This window comes from Triturus cristatus, chromosome 1_2 (assembly GCF_964204655.1).
Source record: "Triturus cristatus chromosome 1_2, aTriCri1.1, whole genome shotgun sequence".
In the NCBI taxonomy this organism is placed as follows: Eukaryota; Metazoa; Chordata; class Amphibia; order Caudata; family Salamandridae; genus Triturus; species Triturus cristatus.
The window spans coordinates 520187213-520205228 of record NC_140580.1 but is presented as its reverse complement, the minus strand read 5'-3'; positions in this window follow the sequence as shown (position 1 = coordinate 520205228).

The following is an 18016-nucleotide window of genomic DNA, read 5'->3' as shown; positions in this document are numbered from 1 at the left end:
AGGAAATCAATGACTGTGGTTCACAGGAGGTTCTTAATGTGAAATTGCCTATAATCCACAAAGAGCTTTTTTGTAGTCTGAAAGGGTTCTTTTTAAATTCCAAGCCGATAAGAGTGAAATGCAAGTCAAAACCCACTTCATGGTATAACGACAGCTGTAGGTCCTCCCATAAAGCCCTCGTGAAAGCAATCAAATCCAGGAACCATTCTACTATCCAACAGTCTAGGGCACATTACAAATCCACCCAAAGAGATGCAAAAAGGGACTGGGACGAGGAACGATGGAAGGATCTGTTGTCCGCTTGCAAAGGGAGGAATATGACTCGGTTCTGGGACTTAATAAAATAGGGGAATGGGCAAAGGTTGATTACCCCAATCAACAATGTGGACCCACTTCATTGGGTTGCCTTTTTTGAAGCCCAATATCACCAGGGAACGGAGTGTGAAACGACTGTTCCGGTTATAAGCGTCGACTCTCCACTGACGGTTAGTGCCAAGGAGGTTGAGGTGGTCCTAAGCAACATTCCAAGTGGTAAGGCTCCAGGGCCTGATTGTATCCCCCCAGATCTTTTTAAACAGAATAGTGATCTGTGGGTTCCCTACATCACGACACTGATTAATTCACTGGCGTGGGGCACACCATTTCCAACTTCTTGGTCCGGGGCGGAAATCATCCCAATCTATAAGAAGGGGGATCGTTCCGCTCCGGCCAACTATAGGCCCATCAGCCTTATCGATACACTCCAAAAAATTACTTCTCGGGTTCTCCTGGGCAGAATTCAAAGCTGGATGACCAAAGAGAACATCTTATCTTCCTTGCAAGTAGGCTTCCGGGCGCATATGGGGACACTAGACCAAGTTTTCAGATTTGTCATGCTCTACTGGAAGGAGGTCCTTTTAGGTAAGGGCCTGATATTCGCAGCATTCGTAGACCTGAAATCTGCGTTCGATCTTGTTCCTAGAGCCAAACTGTGGGACGTCCTGTTTGGACTAGGGTTACCCAAGGAATTGGTGGATTTTGTGGTTAAACTCCACAACTCCAACTATGCCCAGGTACGGTGGGGGCAACCAGGTGAGGTCACCGAGAAGTTTAGTGTTGGGAAGGGTGTTCGCCAGGGGTGTGTCCTGGCCCCAACCCTCTTTTCTCTCTTCATCAATGGGGTGGTGCAGTACTTCGATAATTTTCCAACAGACGCGCCCATGTTGGCAGGCCAAAGGATACCTCTGCTCATGTTCGCCGACGACACCCTGATTCTCTCAAAAACGAGGCAGGGCCTCCAGTTGGCACTGTCCCGCTTTGAGGAGTTTTGTGGCGATCATGAGCTGGTTGTTAATGGGGGATAAACAAAATTTATGGTACTCCACGGGGCAAGGCCTGTTTCTGCAAGAGTTTTCATGAGCGGGAAGCTCTTGGAACAGGCCAACGTATTCTCTTACTTGGGTATCACCCTAGGTGCAAGGCTGAGTTGGTCACCCCATGTGAAGCTACTTGCTTTGAAACACTCCCAGCTAGCAGGGGCTTTGATAAAGGAACACAGGCTTTCTCAGACCAAGCCAATAGCCCCAGTTGTTAAATTATACACCCTGAAAATCATCCCGGCTATACTTTACGGCGCCGAGATCTGGAGTTGTATTTACCTAACAGACCTAACAAAGGCCCAAAACAAGTTCTTAAGATCTATAGTGGGCCTCCCCAGTTCGACCCCCCGCAACCTCCTCCTCCTTGATTTAGGCTGTAACACAATCGAGGACATTGCCCAGTTCAGAATGTTGGCTTTCTGGAGAAGGCTCTGGACAGTACCAGAATTAAGCCCTTTCGCCAAAGCCCTAACTGAAATAAGGGGTCTGGATTGCTCAAATAAGATCTTATGGCTATCCAGAATTAAAGCCTTACTTACAGAGATGGGGATGAGGGACTTATGGGTGTCTCCAGAGTCGGCTGTTTTTCCATCAAAAGCATTATTCAGAGCAGCCTACTGGGATTTAATTAATTACAGGAGGTATGCTAGCACAGGAGGCTCTTCATTGTCAAGAGCTTTTCTGGATTTTAAAGATAACCCCCAGCTGGAAGGTTACTGGGACCTTATCACCAAACCCAGAGACCGCAGGTTGTTTCACCAGTTTCGAGTAGAAACCCTCCCGTTAAGGAAGTTCACTCGCAACTGGACAACCGGTAAGGGTGATAGGTGTCCATTTTGTCCTGAATCCGTTGAAACTATTGACCACCTACTATACGTTTGCCCTGCTTACCGGTTACCTAGAAGCGTGTGGCTCAAACCCCTATGCAGAAACCTGGGTACAAACTCGGCAATGACCGCCAAGAGATTACTGAAAAGCGGGGGCAATGCCATTATAATAACAGGGGTTGCTAAGTTTTTGAGCTGTTCTTGGGCTATTCGCGAAAAAGTTGGTGGGTTGTGATTATTGGTTAAGGTCATTTTTAGGGATGAATTGAACCAAGCTAAGCTGCAGTATGTACACATGTAAAGTGTTTTAGATTGATATACTTAGTACTGTTTTTAAAAGTTATTTTATCTTTCTTTCTGTAAATTTGAATGTGCCTTTTTACTCTTTTATATTAGTCTTTTAAGATGAACAATCGAAATAAAGACCTTTTTGAATTGTATATTCAGCAGCAAAAGAAGCACGCGTTGTCAAATCCAGTAGGTCTCACCTTCGAAATGCTGTTCAGCATCTCTGATGCTGTGCAGCATGGTTAAAGAAGAAAAAAAAAAAAAGCCTATGATGCGGCCACCCGCATCATCTTGTAGATGTGCGCACCACGCATGTACACCTACAAAATTAGGCGGGGACTTTTAAAAAACGTTTTATTTGCTGATCTGTGTTGGATCAGCAAATAAATTGGAAAAAAATATTTTTTTTCTTGAAAGCAGATGGGGAAACAACAACAGGGGCCAGAGGGGGACAGAAGCAAAATGAGGGAGCATGGGTGGAGGGATGCATTACTGAGGGTGTGGTTGGTGGAAGCAACACAGGGGGCACTGGTTGGGACAGATAAAAGCAAATGGATGAGGGAGGGAAATGTGGAAAGGGTGGTAGAGAAACAAGTATTGGCATAGCCAATAGGTCTCGCCTTTGGGATCTTATAAGTGTTTAGCCATGCAACAGTTGATGTTGTTGCACCAATGATATTGTGCCGCATAACTAAATACTTGTAAGGTCCCAAAAGCGAGACCTATTGGCTATGCCAATGCTTGTTCATCTTTCTTTCCAGTTTCCATATCCTTCACAAACGGTACGCCAGCAAATCTTCAAATATCTTTGACTTAGTACATCTATGCCTCAGTTTACACAAACCAGCCTGCATGAGCCGCATTTGAACTATGTCCTTAGCATACAACACACCTCGCAAGCTTCACACATCCCATAATTATGCTGGTCAATAATTCTGGAAAAACTACTTGGCCTGAAGCGCTGCCCTGACGTAGCTGCTAAGGGCTCCCATGTCATTTATGACACCTTTAACCATGTTATAATTTGTTGGTATCTAATTGTGTACGGCTACAACGTAATTCCGAAAATTGGATGGAGAGTAGATGAGGATTATAAAAAATTTAAAAAGCAGAATAAAATACGCCTACTTTAAGTCCTTGTTGAAACTTGTTAAAAGGCTACTAACTAAAGAGAAAGGATTGCCTGAAGGTGTCACACATGACACTGGGTCACCTAGCAACCACACCATGAGACAGTAATTTATAAGAGCCCTGTTGTTCTGGCGAGCCCTCTAGATATGAACGAGTCCTGGTTAGAATATGCGAGGACATTATAGGAAGTGATGACACATCCTTTGACATGGAAGGCAACGTGGAAATTAACAACAGTAAAATTATTAAAACCATCTAACATTAATAAAAATAAAACCACAACCATGCTATTACAAGTTCCTGACTTGCAGCTGCATTGCATGTATACTACATGCATCAGTACAGATTGAATTTTGCCAGTTATTATCCCCGAGACATTTGCTGTGATGTGTCTGAATCAGATCCTCTTGTGAACGGAAGGGTCGTTGGAGGGATTGCCCTGTGATAGGGGGGTTCCTGCAGTCTCTATATGCTCAGGAGCTGCACAGCGGAGCTCTATAGAGAGCCCCATTTAGCAGAAGTCTGGTTCTACACCTTCCTAGCAGGTGTGACATTTAGGCTATGACAGTTCAACTCAACCTCCACATGTGATTCTTACCCACAATGAGTGAGACATCAGGCCTCTATCTTTATATGCGCATGCATTCAAGCATCCAGTACTTTCTAGCACAATAAAGAAAACACTCATCCTGAAGAGACTTCTACTTACGCCCGTGTCTGGGTAACCGCCACCAATAGGCCATGGGCGGACCAATGCACCCGCCTTTGGCCAATTGCGTGCTGTCTTTGTTAAAAAGACGCACGCAAAGGCCAATAGCGTAGGACAAAAGAAAAAGCACAAACACAAGCATGTGCGAGTGTGAGGGCAGATTTCAAAAGCCCCTACATAGAGTCTTTGCTAGAACAGCGCATGCGCGCTGTTACAGGCTCGACCTATAAAGCAAATGGGCGAGACAGAGCAACGAGGAGCTGGGGTACAAGCACATGGGCAAGAAGCGACATAAGGGAAGAAGCACACAAGGGCGAGCACATCACAAAGCAGGCAGGATAAAGCACACTGGCAAGCGAGACCTACGTGGAGCATGGAGGGTGGAAGAGAAGCACGATAGGGAGACACTTGTAAAACCCATGCACTCTCGGAGTGCTTAAAACAAAAGAAAAAAGTAGTTCCCTGAAAGTGAGCAGTGGAAGGACATAAGAAAATTGTTACTGCTCGAGGGACGCGACAGATCCAAGATGAACAAGGCAAGACATCACATAACAAGCATTTGCAATACAATAGGTCTCGCATTTGCGAGAGTTTGAGCTATTGGCATTGTAAATGACAATGCCTTTTATTTATGTGTTTTGAAAACCTGCAAGTGGTGCGTAAATACGCACTTTGTACTTATAGTCATTGCTTCCGAGAAGCAAGGCTGGCAGTAACTGCGCCGCTTTTACTACCAGCCTTGCTTCTCATAAGCAAGGACTATAAGTACAAGGGGCATCTTTAGGCACTGCTTGCAGATTTTCAAAACACATAAATAAAAGGCATTGTCATTTACAATGTCAATTGCTCAAACTCTTGCAAATGTAACAACTATTGCATTGCAAATGGTTACTTATACATAAGCTAACGTGGGGTTTGAGGATAGTTGTTGTTTAACTTTCATCAGCTAGGGGTGTCTGACCTTTTCCTTCCTGGGCACTACAGCTGTGAATAGCAATGTTTGGAACCCGGAAACACAATTTCAAACACAGAGAACATGGAGTGTGAGATGCAGTTAGACAGGCTGGGCGAGTAACTTACGATGATGTGCAACTTACGTTTATTATCACTGCTGCTTTACCAGTAATTGAAAATGTCAGGTATCCTATTTTATTTAAAAAGCAACTTGAAAGACTTTAAGAAACAGCTCTACATTAAAATGGTTTACATGCTCCATAATCAAATATAAACTACGTTAATTAATAAATACATTCCTTATAAAAAGGGACATTTCTCAATCAGTGTGTAAATGGTTTTCATTCTGCAAACAAGCTCTTCCACATTTTGGTGACTGTGCTGTGGTAGACACTGCACACTTGTTTGTGCCGACGTAAAGCTTACTTATAGAATATTTATATATATACTGTGGACTCCAATGTGCCTTCATAATCGCACCATAAACTTCAAAATCTTCTTAGGTGATAAAACTGCTTCCACGCACACGGATTGATTGTCAATGCAACAATATTATAAACAATTGAATTCAAAAGCCAAACACTGTTTTTTACATGTTTGAAATCAGTGAAAGTATAGAAACTGAAAAGGCCTAGTCGCCCTTTTTGTCATTAACCTTGCTCAGGACTGATTCATTAAAGTAATATGGAGATTGGAATGGAGCTAGTCTCAGTCATGGCAATAGAATCCTTAAAATTAAATAGATGTGCGGTTATAATACCCTATCGAGATGTCTCTGGAGACGGAGGTGGCAGCAGCAATAGGAAGGCAAGGACCATGACGCCAGGCACTACGTTTTAAAAGCAGGAGGGAGGAGGAGGCAACTGCAGCCAAAACAGACCTCAGTCTATAAATGCACAGCCAATGTAGCAAGATAAGAGCAAGATTTACAGCCCTCTTTACAACAGAGCTCTGTAAACCAGGAGCACTGGTCTCGAGTGTTCCAGCTTAAAATAAGAAATAGTGCTCACAAGCTATGAGTAACAACACATGTAACGGGCGAAGCTTTTAAGCCCATATCCTGAATACAGCATGGCTCGCAGAGACAGCACAAGCGCTGCCTAGGCGAGACTTAAAAATCAGGCAAATGAGAGTGACAGTAAAGCTAACCAATGTTATGAAATGGGCGAGGTCAAGCACCCTCTTCGTTTTTGGTAAACCCGCAATACGTCTTTAGCAAGATGTGCTGTTTGCGAGGCTCGACCTAAAAAGGTCTCTAGAATCTAAAACTGTATCAAGACAAAGGTAGAAAATCAAAAACCCCTGCAATTAAGAGCAGAGATGAACATTTGACTTTAAATAAATTGGAAATTTTAAGAGGACTTTAAGCATTGTATATGAAATATATGAAAAAATTGCATATGAAAAGCAAGGGTGAAAATGCATCTTGCTCAATGGATCTGCTGCATGAGTATATGCTTTATATTATTTTTTTGTCATTTGGAGAATTCATAACAAATCATCTGCAAATAATAATTTTCCTCTAGATGTAGACTCATGAAAAGTAACAAGTAGGACCTGGCAACATTTAATGTGTAATGTTAGTTTATGAGTGTTGTTATGGATTTTCTGAAAAGAATCTTTGTTTAGAGTAGTCCTAGTTGTCTAATGAATGTAATGAATAAAAACCTACAATGCCTGGAAAAACTTACAATCCACTGAAACCCACTGAAATTCCCTAGTGATGGTTGGCTGTGAATCCACCCACAATGCACTGCTCACAACCTCACGCATGATATCAGAGAATATATTGCAAATTACGTCTTCTATGACATCAATCACAACATCACATTTGCGTACAGCAATGGAATCATCTATGACATCACAGAAGCCATAAACTATTGCATTTTTTCAAATATGTTAGCTCAAATGGAAGCTACAGGCTTTTCTGTAGATAATCCCTGCAAGGACATGTAGATGCTGACAATGGTATAGCAGCCTAAGAGATAAATGATATGATATGTTTAATCATATCCATTGCTTGCATCTGTTCCTACAGCAAACCAGATATTACAATATTATTTGTGCAAGGAAGTGTAGTTGCTGATTTTGATGCTGAATTGCTGCACACAAAAAAACGTACTGGCACATACTGCATGCATGCCTTATTCTTTAAGCGCATAAGTCACCAGTTCAGTTACTGGTTCATAACTTTATTGATAAAATCACCAAATTGAGCTCTCCCTGGATGTTCACCCCCAACCACCCAGCAAAAACCTAACACCTTGCAAAGAAGACAACAACCCACCCAGGCACCCTCCTAACAACTGGAAGTCCTTTAATATCATCTCCGAATCTGAAATCATTGAATTGATTTCCAGTTCCAGACCCTCGTCTCACAATGCGGACCCTATTCCTGCTCAATTGGCCAAAAAGCTCTAACTCACCCTAGCCCTGCTCTGGACCAAGATCATAAATAGCTCCCTGAGAACCGGAGTCATGCTGGATTGTCTAAAAATCGGCCAAGGTCACGCCACTACAAAAAAAAAACGTCTCTGACCCTAACGACCTCAACAACTTAAGGCCCGTCTCCAACCTCCTGTTCCTAGCCAAAATCCTGGAAAAATGTGCTCCCCTTCAACTCAACCAACATACTGATAATAACAACCTTCTAGACTCTCACCATTCGGGCATCAGGAAAGTATGCAGCAGAGAGACAGCAATCCTGAATGTCATAGATGATGTCTACAAATCACTAGACACGGACCAATGCTGTCTACTCATACTCCTGGACCTGTCTGCAGCCTTCGACACTGTTGACCACAAACTGCTTATCAATGTACTCCAAGTAAGAGTTGGAGCAGAGGAGGTGGTCTTACAGTGGTTTACCTCCTTTCTGAAGAACCGCTCGCAAAGAATAAAAATTAAAAACTTCAAGTTCGACCTACTCCCCATAAGCAGGGGTGTCCCTCAAGGATCAGTTCTCTCCCCAGCACTGTTCAACATATACATGGAGCCCCTCACCTCCATGCTAAAAAACAACAACATTCCCTTCCATCTCTATGCGGACGACACCCAGATCTACCTAGAAACCTCCTCCAGTGGCGATATTCAGAGATTGAACGACACTGTGAGAGAAGTCCAAAACTGGCTATCCCGCAACCACCTGAAACTCAACCAAGATAAGACGGAAATCCTTCTCATATCCAACAACGAGCAGACCCCCCAAGTCACAGAGTGGTTAAAGTCCATTGACGCTCTCAACTGCAATCTCACACCGGCCGACTCCGTAAAATCACTGGGAATCACTCTGGACACAAACTTAGACATGGTCAAACATATCAAGAACACCACTAAGAGCGCATTCCTCAACCTAAAACTACTCAACAAAATAAAACTCTTCATCCCCCCCAATGACCTGAAACTGGCCACACAATCCCTTGTTCTGTCCAGACTTGACTACCAAAACGCAACCCTCACAGGCACGGCAAAATCTCACTTTGCTCCCATCAGATCAACTCTAAATGCAGCAGCAAGGATGGTCACTGGAGTAAAGAAATACAAACACATCTCTCCTTCTCTCAGAGACGTAAAATGGTTCCCAATCAAAATGCGTGCCAACTTTAGAACTGCCTGTCTCACACACAAATCTCTGCACACTGGCAAACCTGCCTACCTGGCCGCCAAACTCAAGAAGGCAGGTCAGACAAGGAATCTCAGGAGTACGAACACTCTACTTCTCATTCCTCCCAAAACTCGTAAACAAAAAACCCTATCTCGCTCCTTCTCTGGAAATGCACCCAAAATTTGGAACTCCATCCCAGTCCATATCAGGACTAACCCCTCCTTCACAAAATTCAAAAGCTAACTCAAAGACCTCTTCCTCAACCGAACTCTGACGAAAAGTCAACTGACGCCTACCTAAAATCTTATGCAATGCAGTATCTAGTGACTTTGATAAGAAGGCATCTACAGCACCTACCTCTCTACTCGCTTCTTTGTCCCCCTCCCTGAACAGGATTCGCTACGATCCAATATGTATATCATTGTTATACTACGTGTTTGATTGCATTTCGATAAATGTTGTAAAGCGCTCTGATACCTTTGGGTCTGGCCAGAGCTATATAAAACTCTTAAATAAATAAATAGCACCCTCCATAGGAGCGTTGATGTTACTGTATTAATCCCCAGGCCTCGATAGAAGCAGCTCCTATTTGACATTGCTCAGAACCGGATTTCATGACATTTCACAAGATGTTTCACTGGATACAGGCCAGCATTCATGAGGGCAAGGACAGAGATGCACACAACATCACACTTTCCCTTGTTAATGCAGCAGACATTCATCTCCGGCTATATATATTTCTTGAAAGGACATCTAGCTCCCCACAGAGGTACTGCAGTCTTACACCTCGATTTAATGTCTGCAAAGTTACCTATTACTTCTGGGTGTAACCTTAGCATCTAATATTTTCTACAGAATCTCGGTGATGACATGTAGTAGAGGACACCAGGGCAGGACGGACCGTACCAGGCATCAAGTATTTCCCCGGGAGGCTGGAAGGGTGGGGGCCTGTTCTGCAGTGGTGGGGACAGGTTTTTGTTACTGGGGGCCGGTTTTGCAGAGGTGCTGCAATATCGGCCCCCAGTAACAAAAGTGCTTTACATTTGCACCCTCCCCTCCACCATCCCTCAGGGGCTGCGCTGACAAAATTGCCAGTGCTGCTTTGGGTTCCCAGTCCAGCCCCGGATGACACTGGTTCTGGAGTGTTCCATCTGCATCTATGAGGCTATATAAGACTTCTGAACGTAACTAGAGAAGTCTTTCATCTGTCTGTCATCTCTACAAAACATCAAGTTGATGACAGTGATGCTGCAGACACAGATCTACATTTAATATTCTGTGAGACTTTTTAGTGAATGTAAAAACAACAGTTGATGGGCAGAATGCAGAACAATGTCATACATTCACCCCAGTACAGAGATCTGGGCCTACATCCATCGTTTTTTTGCTCACCATGCCATTCCAGTTTGAACCCAGCCATATGCAAATCAGTCTTGACCCTGTGCCTCATGGGAACAGTCCAGCCCAAACTGCCAAGCCAGGTCCTCCCTGGACTGGAACCAAGCATCCTAGGACTGGTTTCGTGGGTTTCACCCCTCTTCAGCCAGGATAGCTTGATTCCAGTGGCATGGAGAGCACGGGACTCACGTCTGAGCATACTCGTCCCACTCGGGGTGACGAATGCAAAAACAACAGTTGATGGACAGAATGCAGAACAATGTCATACATTCACCCCATTACAGAGATCTGGGCCTAAATCCATCGTTTTTTTGCTCCCCATGCCATTCCAGTTTGAACCCAGCCATATGCAAATCAGTCTTGACCCTGTGCCTCATGGGAACAGTCCAGCCCGAACTGCCAAGCCAGGTCCTCCCTGGACTGGAACCAAGCATCCTAGTGAATGTAAGCATAATTGCAGGATCCTATCCTGGCTCCAGAAAAATGGTTATGTCTAGAAAGTATGGCACGGCATCTAGTTGCTGTTAGTGCTACAGGGTCTATAAGAACATCCAGAACCTCAAATTGTATTCTTCCTCTGTCTAGTTAGAGGCCATCTATTGTATGACTTTGTTTTTTTATCATATATAATGTTATGAATTGATGTTACCACTGATTGAAGTGAATATATCTCAAGTGAAGTCATGGGCATTCCACAGGGGTGTAGACATGTAGTAATTGCATAGCTAATCAAAGCTAGGGGACTTCCCTGGTATCAAAGTGTTAGAACATAGCACCATTTCCAATGAAGAGACCAGCTGCACTGAAGATACGCGTTGCTGTAGAATACAGGATCGTCTCCAAGGACTTGGTGGACGCGGTATCACTCTGCCATGCCTACAAGTCAAGGCAGGCCTCTGGTGGACAACATTGTCCCCGATTGGCTTCAGTAGTCTTTTGGCCTGATTCACAAAGTTATTTGTACTCTTAAATCTTACCTCCGAATACAAATGCAATGAATTACTGCTTCAAGGAATAAAACAAAAGTGACCTTAAATCCGTAAATTCTGTTACTCCTGCGTAATATTACCGCCAGTGTTTGCGGGTCTGGATCGTCAGAGTCTGAAGATGATCCAGCCCACTCCCCAGCATGGAGCTCTGCAAGTAAGGAAAGAGCATTATTCAGTTTCTCCCTTAACCTGTGGCAAAGACAGCGGCTGAAGCCTCATCCATCTGATTGTAACTGCGTAAACTGGCTAACGTAAGTAATAATATCCTTTGAACCCTATTGCAGGTTTAATAAGCCAGAGTGAGCAGCTTGCGTGATCTCTCTCTCTGACCAAATGCTGCTTTAAATTGTTTTTTAAATTCCTTGAGGAATGTTAAGTATTGCTCAAACCAAGGACTGTTACTGAGAATTAAAGGTGTAGCCCAAATTAATGTATCCTTGGACAAATAACTTGAAATAAAAGCCACCTTATTGGTGCCTGTTCCAAATTGTGTTAGTCAGCGTGAGAAATGTAGATTACAAAGAGCCAAAAAGGACTTGAAGAAATAGGGGTCTCCAGCGAATGTGTCAGGGAGTGCCAAACAGAATTCACACAAATAGAGGATTCCGAGATTAGCGGCGCCTTTACGGTAGGATGGGAACTGGAAGAAATGGAAGCTGGATTACTTAACTCTCCCACAGTGGGGAAACTTGGTTCAAAAGGTTCAGTAAATAGACTTGTTCCTTACAGGCCACTTTCTATCCTCCTGAATATCACAAATGGCCTGTGCCATGAGTTGGAGTGGTCTGGATTCAGAACTCATGTCAGAGTATGGTGGCCTGGCACACTGTCAGGATTCATGAGTCGTGATTGAGTCTGAAGATGATCTGCCCCACTCACCAGAGTATTGCTCCACCCATGCATGAGCAAGCACAAACAGCCGAACTAAACCCTGGAAGTGACTGGGAGAAAGAGAGTGAAGAGACAGCTGGAATGCCACTGTCTTGTCAATCACACATCTCTTGTACTTCAAGGGGTTATTACTAGCATTTTCAAAGGTGAATGCCAAACGTATACTAAAGTAAATAAAACAAAGTTTTACTATTTTGCATAAACACTGAAATAATCTGAGAAATAAAGGTTTCGTTAATTATGCTTACTGGCTTCATAATGGAGGGCTTCAGGTAACTTAAGCTACAAACAAAGAAAGCTGATAACAGCAATTGTCGATAGCAAACCTGGAACTGAGGGACTATGAGAGAGAACAAGCACAACCACCAATACCAATATGTAATCCAGAGGCAAGGCAGAGTTCAGGCAACAGTTCAGCAAGCACAACCAAATCATAACCCAAAAGGCAAGTCAAGGTTCAGGTAATCAGTCAGCAAACATTATCAAGTCATTACTGCTCCTGCAGAAAGGGCAAATTTACATATCCTCCCTGCGTCACAGATCCGTCAACACACTAATTCATTCACGCATGCATCCATTGGTGGGGCCCATAACACCAACACTCATACAACTTCACTTTGAATCTGTACACAGGAGGGAAGAAGCGCTGGACATGTGGGGGTACCTTATTACCTATAGAAAGAAAAGTTATTTACATTATAATACAAATACCCTTAGTATCGATAGACCGTTAACCTTAACATCAAGGCACTCCACCACTTGGTCGATGGACCAATTAGTTGGACTGGTTGACGGTGATTTAGAACCAGCTAAAACACATTTAAAGCCTCAGAACCTTTAATCAATACCCTTGAAAGAATCACAAACTCATTTTCAGTTAATAAATGTTTAGTTTATCTAATTAAATTCACCCTCATTGGCATAATCAGCATTATAATCAATCAGAAATTTTAAATAAACATTTGGCACCAATCAGCATGACATTTATATTTACCTAACTTCTGATACTGGTGACCATTTCCCGAAACCCTTCAGCCCTGCATAAATCAAATCCCTTCTAATGCAATCGTCCAATCAAATGCAGGCTAGAACCCAAATTAGTCCGGAAAAAAGTTATTTTCGCTTGGCACGACACAGTCCCAAAGATATCCAAAGGACCAGACAATCGTGCAAGCAAATCGATCAACGGAGATTCTGATCACCCTTCTGGAACGCACTAGTCTCTCCTCTACTAACCCCCTTTTATAATAAATGTTAGGGTAACATGCAACAATTGCTGAATTTGGAATGACTCTGATTGGCTAAGCTACTAAAATTTGCAATATAGGACGTGGTTCTCAGAGTTCCTTGGTTCTCATTAAATCGAAGATGTCATCCTGTGGTTTGGACAGTTCTCATGCGAAAGGGTCCGAAGTATCAATATGCAGGCCTCTAAGGACAGGTTGCCATTGTCTTTTCTATCATTCACACTACTTGAGTTTTGGCAGTCCTCCACATTCCTATCCTTGACGAGGAACACTGTGCCCTGGTCGGAGGACGCCTGGAGATCTTCAGAGCCATCCGAGTATGCGCAGTAGACATCGCGCTAACACGACGGTGGCCACTTCCGAACTCCATTTTGAATATCATGGCCTAGTAGGCCCGTATGCCAACTTAAGCAAAATAAACATAAAAGTAATTAATATACGGAAATGAAGATACTAATGTTTAAACCCACACTAATCCCATTATATGTTAGTATTTTCCTAGCTTATAGCAACACTTAAAGCAACAATACTCACCATTCCGCCATACCAGGAACGCAAACCATTACAAAAGCAACATAAATCATGCAATTTCTATCACAACACATGCTACAGTTAATATGCGTACCATAGTTAGTCATTAGAATTATTTGCCATGCAATTAGCATTTTAGTCCTACGTGTATTCGTGTTTGCTAAGGTGCAGGGTTGATTAATGTTAACACTCAAACAAGTTAATACAAGTTAACATTTAGAAGAGTTACGTAATTAGTATTTTATCATGCAAAATAGAGAAGGTATACAAAATTTCGTTTTACCTGCTCCACCAATCCCCCCTTTGGTGATTTTTAATATCACCACAAATCCCACTAAATTTCCAAATAAAATTTATGGAAATGATTTCTCAGTTCTCTTACAGTATGTTACGTTACATCATTGTTTCCCCTGTCTCATCCTCTCTTGTTTTCTTATACATTTTCTCTTTCCATTCTTCCAGTTCTATATCTCCCATTTCTCTTTCCTTTGTTTCTTTCTCTCTTTTCATTGCAACTTCTCTTTTTATTTTATTTTGTAACTTTCTCCTTTTTATACATACACACCCTAATCTCAGAATTAATGCTAGTATTACCACACAAGTTACTGGAATTAGAATCTTACCAACAAATGAACTACCTATTTTTATTAAGAATTTTTTATAGTAGAAAACCCTTTACCAATCTTTTCCCAAACACTTTCAACCTCCAATGGAACAATTTCCTCATGCAAGTCTGTTATATTCTTAATATATTTCTTTAAATCTTGACTCTCGTCAGGAATATAAGTATAGCAATGTTGCACTTTCAGCATTCCACAGACTCCTCCCTCTTTTGCCAAAATAATATCAAGGGCAAGTCGATTTTGCATAACCATGGCTCTCATGGCTACCATTTCGGTATTTACCAGTAAGAACCCTCCAGCAGTGCTTGTCGATAAACGATCCACTACTGTAGACAATTTTCTAATTTTATGTGCATTCAGAGATATTCCAACGGCTGGTATCAGTGCTCCAAAAATATCCCCTACAATTTCTGATCAACTTTCCCTCCTTCTACGTGTTAGTTGTCTACCTATCTCATGCGCACCATCCTTTCCCCTTCCCACATGAATTTTCTTTGGGAAGACCAGGCCTAGATAACATGTGCTATACCAATGGTCCGGCAACCGATAATAAGCTTTGTTCCCACATATAAAATATAATCCAGGGAATACTGGATCGTTTCCTCCTTTATATCCCCATCCTCCCATGATTCTATATGTATCATGGCATTCACTCGCACTTATAAAATAGTTATGATACACAGTTTCATTTCTTCTGATACACAATTTCCCTCTCTGAGGCCAAACTAAAGCCATAGCCGGACTGGTTTCTCTCTTTAAATGTTTTTCTTTGTCTACATCCCAAACTGTCTTCTCTCCTTTTCCCTCAGGTATCTTTCTTTGCATCTTAATTCTCCTTTCTTCCACCATGTCCAAGAAGGTCTTTTCTTCCTTCTTCAGACTACAAGTAAGATTATTCTTTTTTTTTTTTTTTTTTTGAAACCGTTTATTACAAGACTCAAAAAAATTACAAAGATGGGCCTACAACCTTCCGGCCGGCCGCTAGTAGATAAAAGGAGCATATGATACACATTATAAAGCGCATGTTGCGGCAAGGAAGATGCACAGGAGTTAGCAGCGTTGATAGCCACACCATCCGGACCCCACTGTACGGTTTCATTTTAAGCTTAAAGAAGAACCAGAAAAACAAACCCACAAGGCAATCCACAATCTGAAATAGCAACATGTGCGCCCCTGGAAGGGGGACCCTATCAGTCCCTAGGAGTATCAAGAAGGGGAAGAGATCAGAACTAGGGCTGGGTAAACTCGAATGCCCAGTACCGGGGAGATGAGTCGGCTAAGGGGACGGGGCAGGCGACGGATCAGGCAATAACGGCGGAGCACAGATTCCCCCGCGGTAGGCGTTCCAGGGGCCCCATACTTTCACCCACATCCCAGGCTTACCTCTCGCCACATACACCACCTTTTCCCGAAACATGCACCAGTCCATGTGTTCCTTCCAAGCCGAGACAGTCGGGGACCTCTGGGATCCCCACAGTTGAGCAATATCACGCTTGGCCACCATATATCCCAGAGTCACCCACCACGTCTGTGGTGCCGAGTAGTCGGTAGGTTCCCACACATTCAACAGGCATCTCCTCGCTTCAGGCATCAGCGCCACACGCGTAACCACTCGCAGGACCTCATGCACACCATGCCAGAATCGCTCCACCTCCGGGCATTCCCACAAGATATGCAGAAAGGTCCCCAAAGCACCACACCCACGCTTACACAACCCGTCCACAGCATAGCCCATACGCAGGAGCCTTGGCCCCGTAATGTAGACCCTGTGGAGTATCTTGAGCTGGACGAAGCGAAGGCGGGCCGGTATGGCCACCTCTTTCGGGGAGGCCACCGCAGAGGTCCAGTCCTCGTCGTCCAGCTCCAGTCCATCGGCCACCCAAGCCTCACGGAGGGCAGTCAGCAATCCCACGCGATCATTGATCAGCTTTTTGTAGATCAGTGAGATCGTGCTGTCCGGAACATGGCCATCCAGCACTCTATCTTCCAGGGGGGAATACTCCGGGACGGAGGCAACATCCGGAAAGACGGAGCATAGTGCATGATGGATCTGCAAGTACCGAAAGTACTCCCTGTCATGCAACTGGAATTCCGTCTGCAGCGTCTCGAACGGTTTAAATCCTCCCCTCGTCCAGAGATCCCCCACTTTGCTGATGCCTATCATGTCCCACTTCTCAAAGCCCTTAGAGGTCCACAGGGAGCCCAACTGCTCGGACGCGTATAGTGGTGACGCCCGGGTCAAACGATCCTTCCACCCCATCGCCACATTAGCCGCGTGCCACACTCGCACCATAACACGCGTGGGGCCCGTTAGCCTAGCGTCGGGCGCGCTGGAGTAGAGCGCTCGATTATAGTCCCCACCCGGGAGTAGCATCTTATCCATTTCGTATGCCGGGTTTAAGGCGGGCCCGTATAGGCCGTGATTAATCGCAGCTAGCTGGGAGGCCCAGTAGTACCGTTTGATATCCGGGAGGGCAATCCCCCCGTCATACCATGGGAGCGTCAGCTTCGCCATTGGCGATACGTGGCCTCCCGTCCCAAAACAGGCGGCGCTGCAAACTCTCCACCTCACGGAAGTAGCGCGCTGGGACGAGGTCCATAGTGTTCTGCAACGCGTACAGGAAACGCGGCAGCGACATCATTTTAAACAATGCCGCCCGGCCGAGCGGCGAAAGCGGCAAGCGCCGCCAGCGCGCGTCATCCTCTTTCAGGCGCTGGAGGGGGGGAAGCAAGTTCCGATCATACCGGGCCTCCGGGTCCAGAGTAATGAAGACACCCAGGTACCTAAATCCCCGCGGGGCTATCTGGATCGGACAGCCCCGCGGGAGGATAGGGGCCTCCCCAGAGAGAACATACACGCACGATTTAGCCCAGTTGATGACAAGACCGGAGTTACGACCGAATGAGTGCAAAACATCAACCAGTACTATGAGTGATTTACGTGGGGAAGCTAGGTACAAAAGGATGTCATCAGCGTATAGGGATACGCGGTCCTCATACTCGGGGGTCCAACGGAGACCACGAATTGAAGGATGCCACCGCAGCCACTCCGCCAGGGGCTCCAAGGCCAGCGCAAAAAGGAGCGGCGACAAGGGGCAGCCCTGCCGCGTGCCCCGGCCCAACTCGAACGGAGCCGATACTCTACCGTTCACCACCACCTGCGCCAATGGGCCCGAATACAGCAATTTGACCCAACTGATGAATCCTGCGCCAAAGCCAAACTTCGCAAGCATCGCCCAGATGTATGGCCATTCAAGCGTATCAAACGCCATGGTGGCGTCCATCGATGACCTACTGGCATTTTTAAATCTTCCAGGGACTTCTTTAGAAGCTGATTAAATATCGATGGACTTTCTGTATACCCCTGTGGGATTCGGCACCATGCCAAGGTACGTTCGCCGAATCGGAACGCAAAAATCTGTTGGCTATCTGGGTGCAATGGGATGGAAAAGAAAGCGTGACACAG